The 16,676-nt window shown below is 37.9% G+C and overlaps 1 protein-coding gene across 2 annotated transcripts in view; it reads left to right on the top strand.

Moving 5' to 3' along the window:
• WDR7 (WD repeat domain 7) overlaps positions 1-16,676 on the top strand; it is a 3,592,087-nt gene that overhangs the window by 3,012,111 nt on the left and 563,300 nt on the right. The window lies entirely within an intron of this gene.

The following is a 16,676-nucleotide window of genomic DNA, read 5'->3' as shown; positions in this document are numbered from 1 at the left end:
CTCAGTGGGGACATTCACCCAAATCCAGGTCCTGACCCTCAGTTTCAGCCACCCCTTCTTCAACAAGACTCCACCTCGCCAAACTCCTTTCCTTGCATACATGTTTCCTCTGACCTCTTAATCATAAATATCAACCTTAAAACTATTCTGAACAAATTACCTGAATTCCAAGCAGCCTTAGCTCTGTACTCCCCAGACATAACAATACTTATTGAAACCTGGCTAAAGAACCACAATAAAGACACAGAATTTCTGTCCCAAGGTTACAATATCCATAGAATTGACAGAATACACAAGCGTGGTGACGGCGTAGCAATCATTTACAAAACCCACCTTATTCCACAGCAAGTAGACACCACCCCACCAATTGCTGCTGACTCAGAAATCTTAATCTCATGCCTTCAAATTAATATTAAGTCCATTATCATCATAGCTGTCTACCTCTCCCTAGGAAACAACAGTCTTGCAATTGAAAATCTACTTAGTTGGGCCTCTATGACATATAACCAAGAAATTATAATCTTAGGTGACTTTAACCTCAACTGGTCAGTATGCTCCTCCATAAATCCAACAAATCATATCAACCTCTTTGGTTTCTCCCAACTTATCTCCACACCAACAAGAACTGATAGACACAATAACAAACATTCCATTCTAGACTGGATTCTTTCAAATCACCCAAACCTCTGCTCTCAGTTCAGCTGCCTCCGAGACTCACTAAGTGATCACTCTCCCACTTACCTAATTAGGCATAAATCCCACTCCACTAAAACAACTATCTGTAAGCATTTCTGTACAAAAAAACTCTTCTCCATATAAACTTTTAACTCCCTCTTAATATATAATGACTGGTCCCCATTAAGACAACTTCCCCTTGATGAGGCTGTTGACTACTTCAACAACTCATTCTTAAGCATCCTAAACTATCTAGTCTCTATTAGGAAAGTACATTGTAAATCCACATCACCTCAATGGCTATCTAAAGACACCATAAACGTAATGAAACAAAGAGATAAAGCATGGCAAAGTTATCAATCAGCAAAAAACAAAGCTTCCCTTCAAAACTATCACCAACTTTGTAATTTAGCCAAAAAACAAATTCCACTCTGACAAAAAGTCCTATTACACCCTGATCCAACAAAAACAACCCTCAGAAATTCTGTCACTCCGTAAATCAATTTTTGAATCCTGGACAAACCACTACCCTTTCTCCAACCACCCCAATCCCAACATAAGCATAGCAACCCAATTTAATTCATATTTTATTAACTCAGTTCAGGCCTTAGTAAACAATAGCAACAACCCCCTCCCCCAACCATTCCCACAGCTCCTACCCATCAGTTTGCTACCTTCTCATTTCAGCCCATCCAGACGGCTTATATAAAAAAAACTCCTTTGTCAACTCAAACACACTACACTTGCAGTTGATCAACTCCCAAATAAATATCTTAAGCTAGCAGATGACTCCATCTCATACCCAATCTCCCTATTTATCTATTGCTCCTTTACTGGACAATATATACCAATACTTTGGAAACTCTTCTATATTATTCCCCTGCATAAGGGTGGACAATCAACAGTACTTTCCAACTACAGACACATTGCCGTACTCTCCCCCCTTAGCAAAATACTAGACAAATGCATTCCTTCTCAATTACTGGCCTGTCTACAACAAAACAATCTTCTCTTCAACTCGCAGCATGGTCTCAGACCAGGACACAGCATTACAACTGCCCTACATAGTTTCACAGATTCCATCAACCATCACAAAAATAGTAGCAACCTTGTCTCCCCCATTTTCATTGACATGTCAAAAGCATTTGACACTGTATCTCATAATAAACTGCTACAAGAACTATCTTCCCTACTACTCTCACTATCCTCCATCACTTGGTTTCACAGCTGTCTATTCAACTGATAAGCCGTCAAGTGGAAAGAGGAAATCTCTAACCTTCTACCAGTCGCCACAGAAGTTCCACAAGGCTCAGTTCTCGGCCCCTTACTATTCTCCATCTTTACAAACAATCTAAGTTCTGCATCCACACATGCTAATGTAGTGCAGTATGCAGATGACTCGACAGTCATCTCCACAGCTCCCTCCCACCCCAAACTCCTAGCTAAAACTGAGAAAGCTTTCTCAGACATAGAGCAGTATTTCAAAGAAAAACAACTCATACTAAATCCTAACAAGATGAAACTTATGATATTCTCCAGCAATAGATTCACAGACCCCAGTTACCCTTTCCAGATCTTCTCTTCCAACAGAACTAAAATTGAACTAGTAGGTAGCACAAAGGTACTAGGTGTCACAATAGACTGCTCCCTAAAATATGACAAGCACATAGCCCTAACCATAAAAAAGATACACATTAAACTCGGCTGTCTATACAGGACCAGAGCATTCTTCACCCGTACCACTAGGCAAAACAACATGAGAACATACCTCCTGTCAACTTACTGTACGCCTCTCCCATCTTCACTAATCTTAGAAAATTGGAACTATCCAAACTAGAAATTTGTTACCACAAAATAGCTTGTTTTGCTGTCGGCGTCTACAATAGACCACATCACTGCATTGCCCTGAAACAGCTACACTGGCTCGAACTATCTAGTCTGCTGTCTCTTAACCAACTCAGAATTGCTCACAACATCCTATATCGACCAGAAGCCTGCCCAGCTCTAAAGAATCTAGTTCAGCCATATAATGCCACTCGTACCTTACGATCATCCAACAAACTATTCCTAAAAGGTATTAAACCTAACAACTCATTTGGTGATGACTCATTCGCAAATCATGTTACAAAACTATGGAACAGCATTCCCCAGCACATACTTAAAACCCCCACTACCTCTAAATTCAAACTCCTTCTCAAAGAACACCTAAACAGAAAATGGCTCTGTCCCTGTATTACCTGTGGTTAAGATTCTTACCACTCACTTTACATCACCTATCTGGAAATACCTCTTACTACTCTCTCCTACTACTGCTGTTTGCCCCAAGAAGTGAAGCTTGCCTTTCTTCCCTAAAAGTAGCTGTAACCATAAATAATTTGTAGGTAATGTAACCTGCACCCTACTGCATATTTAAATTATACTTTCTGATTGTATCAATATTAGTCAGCTTACAACATGCTTCTACAGATTTACTTTTAGCTACCACTCTATTAACTGATTAATTGTAAATCCTGTGTTTATGATTAAGTAGTTCAGTTAAGTTTTTGTTTTGTTTGTTGTTATAAATTGTGTCTTGGAGCTTTTCTCCCCAGCCCTGCACTGAAAATGAGCCACTGGCTCAGTCGGACCTTCCCAGTAAACAAATGTAAAATAAATAATAAATAAATAAATATGAATGTAAATTTGCCTATGTCACAAGTGATAATTCAGTAAAGGTGTTTGAAAAAAAACTGTACCTAGAGTCTGTGAGGTACACACCTTAACTGTTACGCTAAACATATGCTAAATTCATTAGGAAATGTCACAAATTTGCAAACCGTAAAGAGATTCTCATTACAAAACAAGTCTACATATTAATCTGCAAACACAGTATATAAAAAAGTATTGATAAATAAATGTAGCGTAAAACATTATTAGAGTTCGGGTATACTTTGCTGAAACATTTCCTTCTGTCAACAGACAGACTTTGCTCAATCCTGCCACCAAAAACTGCTAATTTAACTTCACCAGTGAAATTCAGAATAAAATAACAGTCAAAACATTTTGTAGATGGGAACAAATGATGCAGACATCACCAATGTAATTTTGAAGAAAAACATGAAGTGCTATAAGTGAGTAAAACTAAATGTTAAATAAAACAATGCATAAATATTGGTCAAATCTTATGGAACAAAACTCAGTTGAAACTGGCAGTACCACCAAAATGTTTATCAAAATCAATTAATACATTTTTGTTCTTTTATTTTGCTGTTTAAATAGTACAGATTATGGGAGAGTTTGTTACATGGCAGGCAGCTTAGTTTCTTATGCAAAACTACATATTGAGTAAGTGCGTGACTTACACATAGAGGAAAGATTTCATACCTAATACACCTGTTTCCTCCTCATGCCACCAGCATACCATCAAACCACAAATAAGCAACTGACTTCAACCAAGCTACCTAAAATCTAAAATGAGTCAACTCATAGAGATGTCACCTGTACTTGCCTGTCTTGTTGAAACTAATGTGTCTGTATTAAATAAGTGTTGCAATATCTGTTTCACTGTGGTTCCAGTTCCAGTAAGACAATAAGTCACCATTTGTAAACTTTTCATACACCGGATTTTGCTGTGTCAGTACTGACTTCATGCTGTTTCCAGAAGGCCAGGGATGACCTTTGGTGAAATGGAGCCCCAAGCAAATGACTTCATGCCCATTGTCCCCCCGCTCCCCCCCCAATCCTGGCCTCCACATACCATTCAGACAGATGACATTTTTCTTGATTTGCATTTTTACAGTTTGTTTCTATTCAGATTTTTTCCCATCCTTTCAATGCATCTTAGATGGCAAAGGTTATACTTTAGTAACTGTGAGGGAATAACAGAGTTAAGGAGAGAAATCTGGGGGTCACTATGCCTCCAGAAACCATAGAGTTTTATATATATATATATATATATATATATATACTGGGGTATGCGTTTTAGAGATGTTTTCCAACTTTTTGACACAATGGTAGTCTCAACAAAAATCATGAGTATGGAATGAAATTCAGCATGATTTTTATCTTTTTATGAAAACTTCCAAGGCTTAATATTCAAAAATGAAAAAAAAAAAACAGTAGTTCCCAATAAACTGAGATGACATGTGTTTATAAGGCTATATAAATCATATCTGAGAATATAGTCTGCTTTCCATCCCCCAAAGGAAAAAACCTCTCTGGTATTTGATTAGAATGAAACTGACAGAAAATGTGTCCACAGTCATGTATTTCAAGCTGTTGCTGTCATACATTTGCACAACATGCCTCCTTGCCCTACTTCAGAAGACATCCACTTCTGTGTACCCCTCTGATATTACTGGGTTAACATTTGCCTCCTTACACATGTGTGTATGTGTGTATTGATATAAAATGTCTGATGTTTGATTGTGATTAAAGTGAAACAAAAGAAAAGTAATGATCACAGTAGTGTATTCCATCTTGTTACTACTAAACCATACACTGGTGTAAACAAGGGATCACAGCCTTCTATGCACATCTCTCAACACTGATTGTAAGAAAAGTTAAAAAAATAATGAACACACTGTCACCAGCCAGCTCCTACACAAGCTACTTGATCTTCTGTGTACACTTCTGAGCAGGCCTAGTTTTAGCCTAGGTAGGGCCTACAGCAAAAAATTGAGGATGGAGTTGCCCTTCTAATCTGTGTCTAAATCCCCATATACAGCTATGTGAGATCTGGGGGCCACCAGACCCTGTGATACAGTTTATGCCTTATTTTTAAAATATAATTAGTTGTTAATTTTTTTTATTGCAAACCAGGAAATCTCTAGCTATAGCAATCTTCTGTGCACACCACTGAGGTTTGATTTTGAGGACGTTTAAGAAATGGTGACCACACTACCCCTGCCCAGCTCCTTACTTCATGCAAGCTATAGCAACCTTCAGCGCACACCTCTGAGCAAGACCAGTTGAAGTAAGCAAAGAGTCTTTTGGGGGAGAAGGGATAAAAAGACATACAATGTAAATATGCTGGATAGCAGCAATGTATATCTCCTACCCAGTTGTTGTTTGGGACCACAGATAAAATTGTTGATATTATTTTTCTATACATTATTTACATATGCACACACACATACTGACACTGCCCCTAACAAGCAAGGTCAATCATAGGAATGACAGATGTATGCTCACACAGGTGCACACACACACACGCACACGCACACACACACACACACACACACACACACACACACACACACACACACACACACACGCACACACGCCTACATGCATATTAGAGGAACACCAGTTCACTTCTGGCATATCTTTGGGTTGTGGAGGAAACTCTAGCACCTGGACAAAATCTAAACAGAGACTGGGAGGACATGCAGACTCCAGACAAAAGGGACCACAGCCAAGAACTCAAGCAGAAACCAAGTGCTGTGAGATGGCAGTGCTATTCACTGCACCACTATGCTAGTAATTAGCTGCTTTCAGGCATAAACCTCCTTTCTCTACATTATCATTCTACACTTCACTATGACAAACTGTTGTCTACCACTACTCTAGACATCACCCAGCTTACACTCTGTCCCACACTCCTACTTCATTCCATTCCAAACATACTACATTCCAACTATTCACATCTCCCTCTTACCTCCTTAAACAGCACTAACATACTACCACTAAACCCCTGTCCTCTCCTATACCCCACATTTCTTTTTGCTATCTTCCTCACATCTCTCCCACTACACCTAAGTACCTCAGGAAACCTATACCAACTATTTAAGTACCTCAGCCAACCTACAACTCCTATCCTCCACTCTTTCCCCCTATCTCACATTTCCTAAAATCCCTTCTTAGCATCACACGTAATACACCTGCCACCCCGTATTCAGCTACTCTTACTTTGCACCATTGCTGCTTCATTGATTAATACTGCTTGCCAGCTACTCCTTCCCTGTTACCAGAAATGCTCTTTACACTCACCATCACACCTCTTCTCTTAACCTTCCTCTCATCTTACCACACTCAAATAAATCCCATCCACCTATCACCTACCTCCACTCTCCATCCCAAACAAATTCATACATACCACTCATTCAAAGTGTCCCTGTCACTCTTCAACATCTCTAACACACTCCTTCTCAAAATAAAAATTGCCCCATACATCTCTTATCACACAAGAATCAAGCAGAAATATCACTTCCAACATCTCCCACCTATAGCACCCCCCTACCCCAATTACAGACTACTACTCTCTGGAGATGTTCACCCCAACCCTAGACCTACTCCCACCCTGCCTAAACACTTTACTACCCAACAGATACCACAACACTCAAACTCACCTACAAAGAATCCTACCCTGTGCTCGCTCAATATAGGCAGCATCTTGAACAAAATAACTGAATGCCATGCTTGGATCTTGAAGGCTTCTTTAGTCGAGACATCAGAGAGAGAGAGATCTTTGTGCTTTATTGTGCAATAATTTTGCTGTGGAATCTGTGGCTGGTCATATTTTATTTATTGTTTAAAACAGAGTTTGCATTACATTTTCCAAAATATATTGTATACAGAATATAGATTCTTAAAGAATACATTATGTAAGTATAGGAGGAACCCAGGAGGAGAGTGGAGGTAATAGAGGTTAACTGAGGGAGAGTTAACAAAGAGTCTGTGAGAGCAGTAGGTGCCAGTAGGAAGAGCAAGAGAAAAGTGTAAGTAGAGGTAAGAAAAAGCAACACTTTGGAGTAAAGGTGAGAGTGCTTGTGATGGGTTAGGACTCATCAAGGTTAGTATTAACTGTTCCATAAGATAGTTATATTCAAGGTGGGTCAAGGGCAAGTCCAGGAGTTTTGGAGGCGTTCGTCGAGTGCTTTTTGAATTCCAGTGTGTGGGGTATTGTACATATGGCCAGGGAGAGTTTCCTCCAGTTAAGCGCAGGGGAGTAACTTCATACATTTTGACTTACAGGTCGTTTAGGTTTGTATATGTCTAAAACTAGTTGTTCAGAGCTCCTGAAGTTTCTAGTTGGTATATGGAGAGATGAGACAGGAGATGTTAGGGTAGGAGGAGGGCTTATTTAGGATGTTGTGAATGACGAGCAGTTGTGTGGACAGAAATTGGTGTGGGAATTCTAACCAATTTAGAGCCTTGAGGGAGTAGCAGTGATGAAAGAGATAGGTTTGGTTTGTTGCAAACCTGGCAATTTTGTTGTAGGTGATTTCAAGTTTTCCTAGTAGGCCTGTTTGCAAGTTGGTAATGATCTGTGAGGTATAGAGAAGACTGGGTATGAGGTAGGCATGAGCAAGGACAGTATGAGAGTCTTTAGTAAGGAATTTATTTCTGTACAGAAGATCTCATTTTTGGTGGATTTTTTTATACAGTGTTCAACATGTAGGTCGAATTTTAGATGATCGTCTATTATGGCTCCAAGACATTTGGTGTGAGTTTTGGCGTTGAAGGGAGTGTTGTTAAGTGAAGTTATAGTGAAGTTGGGTTTGTGTTGGTTGAGTGATTGTGGGAGAAATAGCAAGAATTTTGTATTTTTGGGATTCAGGATAAGTTGGCTATTGGTAATCCATTTTTCTACAGAGTTGAAGGAGTTTTGAGTGAGAGTGTGCAGGTTAGAAAGGGTACTGGAAATAGAGATGTCAGTGTACTGAATGAGGGCAGAGTATGGACAGGATGTAAGGAGAAGATTAGCGAAAATGTTGAACAATAGTGGATCAAGGATTGGGTCTTGGGGGACACCCATCTTGATGAGGAGAAAGGGAGAGAGAGAGTGCGGAGTGCCATTTGACAGATTGCTGTCTGTCTGAGAGGTAGCTGGAGAACCAGTTGAGGGTGGGGGTTGACAGGTTAAGGTCTCAGAGTTTACAAATGAGTTTGGTGAGGGAAACTGTGTCAAAGGCTTTAGAGAGATCGAGGAAGAGACAGAAAGCAAGTTTGTTGTTATCTCTAGTCACGGATACAGTGTGGGTAAAGGAGATGAGAACAGCTGAGCCACTGTGGTTGGGATGGAAGCCATGTTGGGTGAAGGTGAGAAGATTATTCTGGAATAGGTAGTTGAGTATTTGTGTGTGTACACACTTTTCTAGTATTTTTGAAAGGAGGGAGAGTATAACAATAGGTCAGTAGTAAGTTAGTTCAGTGGAATTACCACCTTTGTGGATGGGTATAGTATAGACTTTTTTCCAATGTGAGGGGACTGTGGATTCAGATATTGAGCGATGTATGAGGATGGAAATGGGGTGAGCAATGGAATTTGTAGCTAGCTTCAGGTAAAGTGGGGGAAATTTGTTGGCAGAGGGACAGCAGCATTTGAGCTTGGATAGGAGACATTTGATGTAGTTAGTGGCTACAGGTTTGAAGGAAAAGTTGTTTAGGTTAGTTATGGTGTGGGGGGTGTAAGTGGAGTTAGGAGACTTGGATATTGGTATACATTTGCTTATGGATTCTATGAAGTAGGAATTTAAAACGGTATCTGTTTTGAGGTGGGTGTTGTTAGGACAGGGGTTAGGTGTTGAGGAGTTTCCAGAGTGAAGGATTTGACTGACACAGTCCCAGAACTTTTTAGGGCTTTTGTTGTGTATAGTCAAGGTATTAAGGTAGAATTTTTTCTTTTCAATCTTAACTTGTTTTTTAACCAGGTTTCGAAGTTCTTTATAGGATTGCAGGTGGGAGGGCGATTTATTTTTTATACAGAGTTTCCAGACATTATCTCATTTGTGCATGAGAGTGCATGTGGACAGAGTTAGCCATGGGGAGCTGAGGGATTTAACTGTAATTGTGCAGGAAGGGGCAATGGAGTTGGGGATATTTAGAAATATGGTGTTGAATTTTTGGACTGCTTCATCTAGTGGTAGGTTTGACAGAAAGGGCCAGTTTATAAAGGACAGCATGTTATTAAAAATGTCAGGATTGAAATTAGAGAGTCTTCAACAGTCTTTAAATGTGTTTGACCCATGCTGGTGAGCAGAGAACCTATGGATACAAATAAGTGAGTGGACACTGATGGAGAGGGGGTAGGAGGAGAGGGGAGGAGTTTTTATGTGGTGGAATAGGTTGGAATTAGAGAGAAGTATCCAGTCAATAGTAAAGAAGGAGTTAGTTGGCTTGTTAAAGTGTGTGGGGGTAAAGATTAGTTGTGTGAATCCATATAGGTTTAGGTATGAGGTAGCAGAGCTGGTGGTTTGGGATGACCAGTCAGTGTTTGCATCAACTCAACTAGAATAATGGTTTCATTTGGTACATTCAGTGTGAGCCATGATATGGTTTGTTCTAATATAGGAATGTTGTCACCGGGAAGTATGTATATAGCAGTTATTTTTAGAGGTTTCTTGTTGTTAAGTTTACAGTAAGCATTTAAGAGTTCTGCTGGGTGAAAAGAAGGGGGAAGGTTTGGGAGAGGTGACAGGTTGAGGTGATCAGAGTATAAGATGACTATTCCACCACCTTATTTGTTTGGAAGGTCGAGATGAAGTATATTGTAGCCAGTGGGGAGGAATGTGTTGTCTGAAATATGAGGTTTTAGCCATGTTTCAGTGATTGTTATAATGTTTGGGGAATACACAGTATGTACATGGTGATAGTTGTCATCCTTCTCATACTATTGAAGCACTCCCCTATGGTGAGATGCTTAGGATTTCCAGACTGTGTAATAATATTTATGATTTTAAATGGGAATTAGGAATAACTTAGACATGTTTCGTAATAGAGGCTATAGTAAAAGTTTACTTGAAAAAAGTTGGAATAAATTGTGTAATATTTCAACTATAAGACATCATATTAATGACAGACATTATTTGGCCCCCTTTAAAGCTAGTGATAGAAAAGATAAGGATCTTATTTATTTTGTTACAACTTTTGGATGTTTCAGCACTATGGTTATAGAGCAGGTAAAGTACCATTGGACATATTTGTGTTCCTTAAAAAATGTTTCTTCCTGGCTGAATGCCACTCTTGGCGTTTCATATAGAAGGGGGAGAAATATTCATAACTTCTTAGTGAAGGGCAGATTTTGTGTGCTATCTATTAATGTATCACATAGTTTACATCTTACAGTGTAAAGCTTGTAAATTTATAGTTAAGAGTTTTCCAAATATCAGTAATATTCCGTTTCAAACTTGGAACAATTTTTCCTGTGACACTCAAGGTTTTGTGTATGCTCTTAAATGCCCTTGCAGTTTATTTTATATTGGGGAAACAAAGAGGGCATTTAAAGTGAGATTATTGGAGCATGCAAGGGATATTCATAATCAGAAATTAGAAAGTTCTATAGCAGCACATTTTCAACAGTTTCATAAGAGTAATAATGTAGGGTTACAAGGCACTATTTTGGAAAAAATAAATGTGTCATTATATGATATATGTAATCTTAAAAAAACTGCTTCTGACTAAGGAAGCAGTATACATTCTTAAATTTGATACTCTGCACCCACATGGGTTGAATGAAGAGCTAAATTGGAGATTATTAATTTAATTGCTTAATTGTTTTATTGTTACGTTTTTTTAGTATTTAGGCAAGTTTTTTTATGATGTTTCTTTACTCCTTGAAGGCTTCTTTAGCCGAGACATCAGAGAGATATCTTTGTGCTTTATTGTGCAATAAATTTGTTGTGGAATCTGTGGCTGGTTGTATTTTATATATTTGCTTTTGTTTGTGGTGATACAGTTTGTCTGTTTTAAACAATGTCTGTTGAAAATGTAATGAAAATTATGTAGGAAACTATTTATTTTTATTTTTGTAAAATGTACTTTGTACTCATGGTGCTTTTCTCCGCAGGCCTCCAATGAAGAAGGGCTGTGGATCATTTGGAATTTCCCACTCAGCAAATGTGAATTAAATAAATAAATAACTGATCCCACACTGTCAAAGAGAGCCGATTATGCTGACCAATGCTAATATTTGACTGTGATAACAAGTGAAAGAAATGATGGCCAACTTGTTACTCTTAGATACACCACAGTGTCCTCTATTGCACACACCTACATAAACCATACCAGTGATCATTTTGCATTGATTTTAGCAAGTACTGTACTATATATTGTGTGACATTGATTCTGCCAAACAAGTTCAGTGACTGTTTCACTGTAACAAAAAAAGAACAGCACAATGTACCCATCACTTTACTGACTGTGTACACATGCCCCAGATGTTTGATTATGATTTAAAAATGTGTTAAAGCATTCAAACTTGCTTTACTCAAGTCCAATACCAGACTAGTGAATTTTTACCTTAATCATGACAGCAGGATCAGCCATTTCTGTCCATAGACAGTCTTAGTGTCCCCTCAGTTATAGCCACTTTTGTTAACTGTGCATAGCACAGATTTCTGATTATGGGAAAGTAATGGTGACAGTAATGAATTTCAGTTTTGTTTCATACATACGCACAAATGCACAGTGATCTTGCAAACCTGAGTAATTATTTAACTTGAGCAAACAAATGGAGTGTCAGTCATTTTCATCCAAAAATGGCCCTTCTATCCAGCGGTTTTATCCATTTTAAGTCTGTGTACTCCAGGTCTAATTTTGGAAAATGTAATGATTGCATAATGTATTTCAACTTTATTTCCTACAAATGTGCAGTAGTCCTGCAAAGTAAGAATACTGACAGTTTAATTTAAATGGCCAACAGCTTTGCCAGTCATTTTAAACTATAGACAGCCTTGCGCCAAGAAATTATACCCATTGTGTTGACCTTATACATGATACCTCTAATGTAATAGTAAATGGCCTCAGTAAGTTACTTCTTCTCTGTTTCAATAAACATGTGGCAGCCAGCCACAGTAAAGTATTCCACTTTGTTTCACACAAGTACATACTTATCCTGCAAAGCCAGAAAAGACTGTTAAACTTGGATAATTAAACTTAAGTAAACAATAATAGTCCAGAGTTAGTCACTTTCATCCATAGAAAGCCCCCATATCCAGCAAGTATAATGACTTTGCTGACTGTGTACACCTTTGATGTCTAATTGTAAATTAAAAAAGTAATGCTCTGTTTCAAACATGCAGTAACCACTTACCACATATAAAGTACTTCATCTTGGTTTGCACAGATGTAATCTTACAAATGTGCTCACTGCCCATAATATATGGCTGCCTGCCAGTCTAATAAATAAATAAATAAAATAAATCTTGGCTACCTGCCAGTGTAATTAATTCAATTGATTAATTAATTAATTAATTAATTAATGAAAATAACCACCATATATATTTAATCACATTGCATTCTCTTGCAGACCTTTGTTGAGATATCCCCTAATCAACTCCAGAGGACTCCTGCACCATTTCTTTCTCTTAATTAGCTAAGTAATTAAGTGGGGTGGATGGGGGCAGAGCTGGGCATCCTTAGGCTAGGCAATAGCCCTATGCCTCTTTTATTCCTGTCCAGGAAATTCTATCAGACCATCACCCCCCCCCCATGGGCAGGAGTCAGATGGTGCAGATTGGGCCAGCTCCAAGACTGACTGAGTGGCCTATTCTTCCCTCAGACTACATTGGGGGAAGGGTATATAAATGCTCATACACACAGCACCTGTTTTCCAGCTCAGCAAAGAGGTCCCTGCCTAACATAGTAAGAGCAAACAAAGACTCATGAATAGTTTAATACACCCAGCCACTGCTAAGTGTTGCCAGTGTCACGATCACTGTCACCTTCTTTTCGGGGTGGGGGCTTGTGCATCTGGACATTGACTAAAATATCTTGAAAAGCATACCCTGGTGATAAAGCTGCCCAGTTTGAATCTGGGAGTTTCTGATCATCAAGAGGGACCCCCAAAAGACCAGATGAAAATTTTCCCCTTTAAAATGAAGGTATCCATAAATAAATATGCTATTATAGAGCCCTGAAGACTGAGAATAGAGCCCTGAAGACTGAGAATTGTTTTCCTTATCAGAATCCTGAGAAGTTGGAAAATGAATCTGCCCTAGCTATAGAGAAACAGTTGTGTAGCTCTTGGTAAAAAGTATATACATAAGACCATGTTGCTGTCTCTAGAATGTTTCTAGAATCCACCACTGTACAAAAAGCAGTAGAAGTAGCCATAACCTAGTAGAATATGCAGTGACATTGTTTGCAGGGAACTTGGCTTGATAGGATAGACAAAACTGAATGACGTGGGACAACCATTTTGGAATAGTTTGTTTTCCTACTGATTACCCCTTTCTCTTACCTTCATAAGAAATGAACAATTGATTAGAACTTATGAAGTTCTATATTTTGTCATTGGGGTATCTGACTTGTCCATGGACATACAATGTGAACAAAAGTTTCTCTCCCTTATTTTAGGGTTCAGGAAGGAATATAGGGAGAAGAAAACATTAATTTAAAGCAAACTTTGAAACCACTTTTGGCATAAAAGAAGGTTTCATTCTCAAGAATACCCTAACTTTATGAAAAGCAATATAGGGCTGAGTCATCCTAAGAGCCTGTAACTCAGATACCCTTTTAGGTGAAGTCAGAAGAGCGAGTACAGCTGTTTTCCATGCTATGAACTTTAAATTAACCTTGATGAGCTGATTAGTTAGTAAGTTTTCCCTAGCACAGAGATGTGATCTTAAGGAGGACTCACCAGTTTCTTAGGCTGACGAATATGCAGTACCCCTTTCAAAAACTGTTTTACTTGAGATAAAGAAGAAAGGGGGATCCACCGGCAGACTGGCAGAAATGGCTGAAAGATGAATCTTAATGGTGGAGTAAGAAAGGCCAGAGTTTAACAACTCACACAAATACTGCTAGAACCAATGGAGTTTGAGCCTTAAAAGAATCTTGGCTCATTCTTTGGCACCAACTAGGAAATCTGTTCCACTTAACCATGTATCATTTTCTAGTAGCATGTTTCTTAACTTTCTTTAATACGTGCTTTGCATCCTCAGTAAAAAAAATGCATGAGAGGCATTAAAATTCTATCATCCAGGCTTGAGTCAAAAAATAGTAGGTTGGGGTGAATTAGAGAACTCCTGTTCTGGGTAAGGTCATCCTGTGAGGAAGCGTGTGGTAATTGCCCTTGGTCATTTTCAGAGGAGTAGAACCACTGTTACCTGAGCTAAAAGGGAGTTAAAAATAACATTTTTAAAATAAACTCAAACTACTATTTCAAATTTATGCCAAACTCTAAGAATAAACTTTAAAATATTACTTTCTTTGGCATATGGAGCTTTAAATCATTACTTCATTTCTCACAAAGACATACACATGCCTTGGCTTATACCTTCAAGGTTTAAAAACATGTAAAATAACCACTGTATATAGATATTTAATTAAACTTAATCAATTAATTAATTAAGCATTCAATTATTCGGTCATTAGTACAATACAAAGAAACACAACAAAATAAGGGGAACATCTTGTTGTTCACATTACAATATATATTAACAGAGTCTGAAGCTTTTAATAATTTTTTAATCATCCACTACCTACAAACTAAATCTAATAAAATGCAATAAAATTAGATCAGATCAAATTAAATATTTCGTAAGGAGCTCATTATTAAGCCCCTTTGGCTGTGGAGTATCATAAATAAAATAAACCATGTTTCTTTTTGTAACAGTATGTCAGAGACGTAAGAGATCAGAGCACCTAAAAACATATATAATAAAAAACTTCAATTAATCAGAGTTGCTGTTATGTTTTTCAGAAAAAGTGTGATGCAATAGGACTAGTGGGAAAGTTATTCTCTAACATCTTCCTATACCCTTTTCCTCACTTGTCACACAGTTTGTCCTATGTAATTTTTTTTTAGACAGACAAGCCCATATGCTGCCATTTTCTGGTAGCAGTTATGGACCCCTGGGACCTTAAATAAATTCCCATTTATTACATAGTTATCATCTTTTCCCATATACCTACAAACTGTACATCCTTTACACGCCTTTACAAAAAACTCATAGTTCACCCCTATATGAACTGTATTACTGTAAATCCTAGGTGAGTTTCTATATGAAACATTAAGCTTTACTTTCCTCAAAATTTCATTTGATGTTACTGTATACCAATGTCATTTAAGAATACTTGCCACCCCTTCAATAAAAGGGACATAATGGATTACAAAAAATATAGCTTCCCTGTTATTCCCGACTTTACTAATTCTCTTACTATGCACTCTCTGATTAAGTCCTTCATCTTTATACTATGTTGAAACCAAAAGATCACACGTTTAACCCTTCACTAATAATATTTCGACTATTTCCACAGCTACTGCCTGAAATTTACTATCCTCCGAGAAAAGTGATTTAGCCCTAAAAAATTCCCCCATATAGAAAATACTTAATGAGATGTACCGGATGTGCACTATAAGCAAACAAAAAAGTATTGTCTGAAGTATCCTTTCTGTATAAAGATGAAGGAATTTCACTATTAGCAATGTATAGCAGTACATCTAGGTAATGAAACCTGTCCTTCTGAATATCAAATGAAAAGGACAAACCAAAATAATTTATTTGAAGAATATGCATAAAATTAATAAACTCTTCCTGGGGACCCTTAACAATAAAAAAAACAAATCCTCTATATAACATTTATAAAAAAATAACATTATTTACAAAATATAGATCCTCATACAAAACATATCCACAAACCTACCCATAAACAAATTAACATAACTGGGGGCCAACCTAGCCCCCATCGCTGTACCCCTAAGATGTTTGTAGAACTTTCCATCAAAAAAGAAACAGTTATTATTTAAAATAAACCTAATCAAATCCAATATACATTGTAACCCTTTAATATTTGGCAACTAATGAGCAACTGCTGCTAAACCCAGCTCACGATCAGTTGAAGTGTACAAACTGTTCACAACTGCTGTCACCAAAAAAATAATTTTCTTACCATGATACTTTCCTAACCCCACTTAAAAAATGTTGAGTGTCTTTATTATATGAAGGTAACTGCATCACATAAGGTTTGAATATTTTATCCAAAATCTCACCAGTTCTTTCCAGTGGACCCCTGACCTGGGGGACATTAGGTCTAACTGGGGAAGTATTCATACTCGTATGTACTTTAGGCATTGC

The sequence above is a fragment of the Protopterus annectens genome, chromosome 1.part1, assembly GCF_019279795.1.
Source record: "Protopterus annectens isolate FY-2018-M chromosome 1.part1, PAN1.0, whole genome shotgun sequence".
Taxonomy (NCBI): Eukaryota; Metazoa; Chordata; order Ceratodontiformes; family Protopteridae; genus Protopterus; species Protopterus annectens.
The sequence above is the reverse complement of the archived record's forward strand: the minus strand, read 5'-3'. Positions and strand labels throughout refer to the sequence as shown.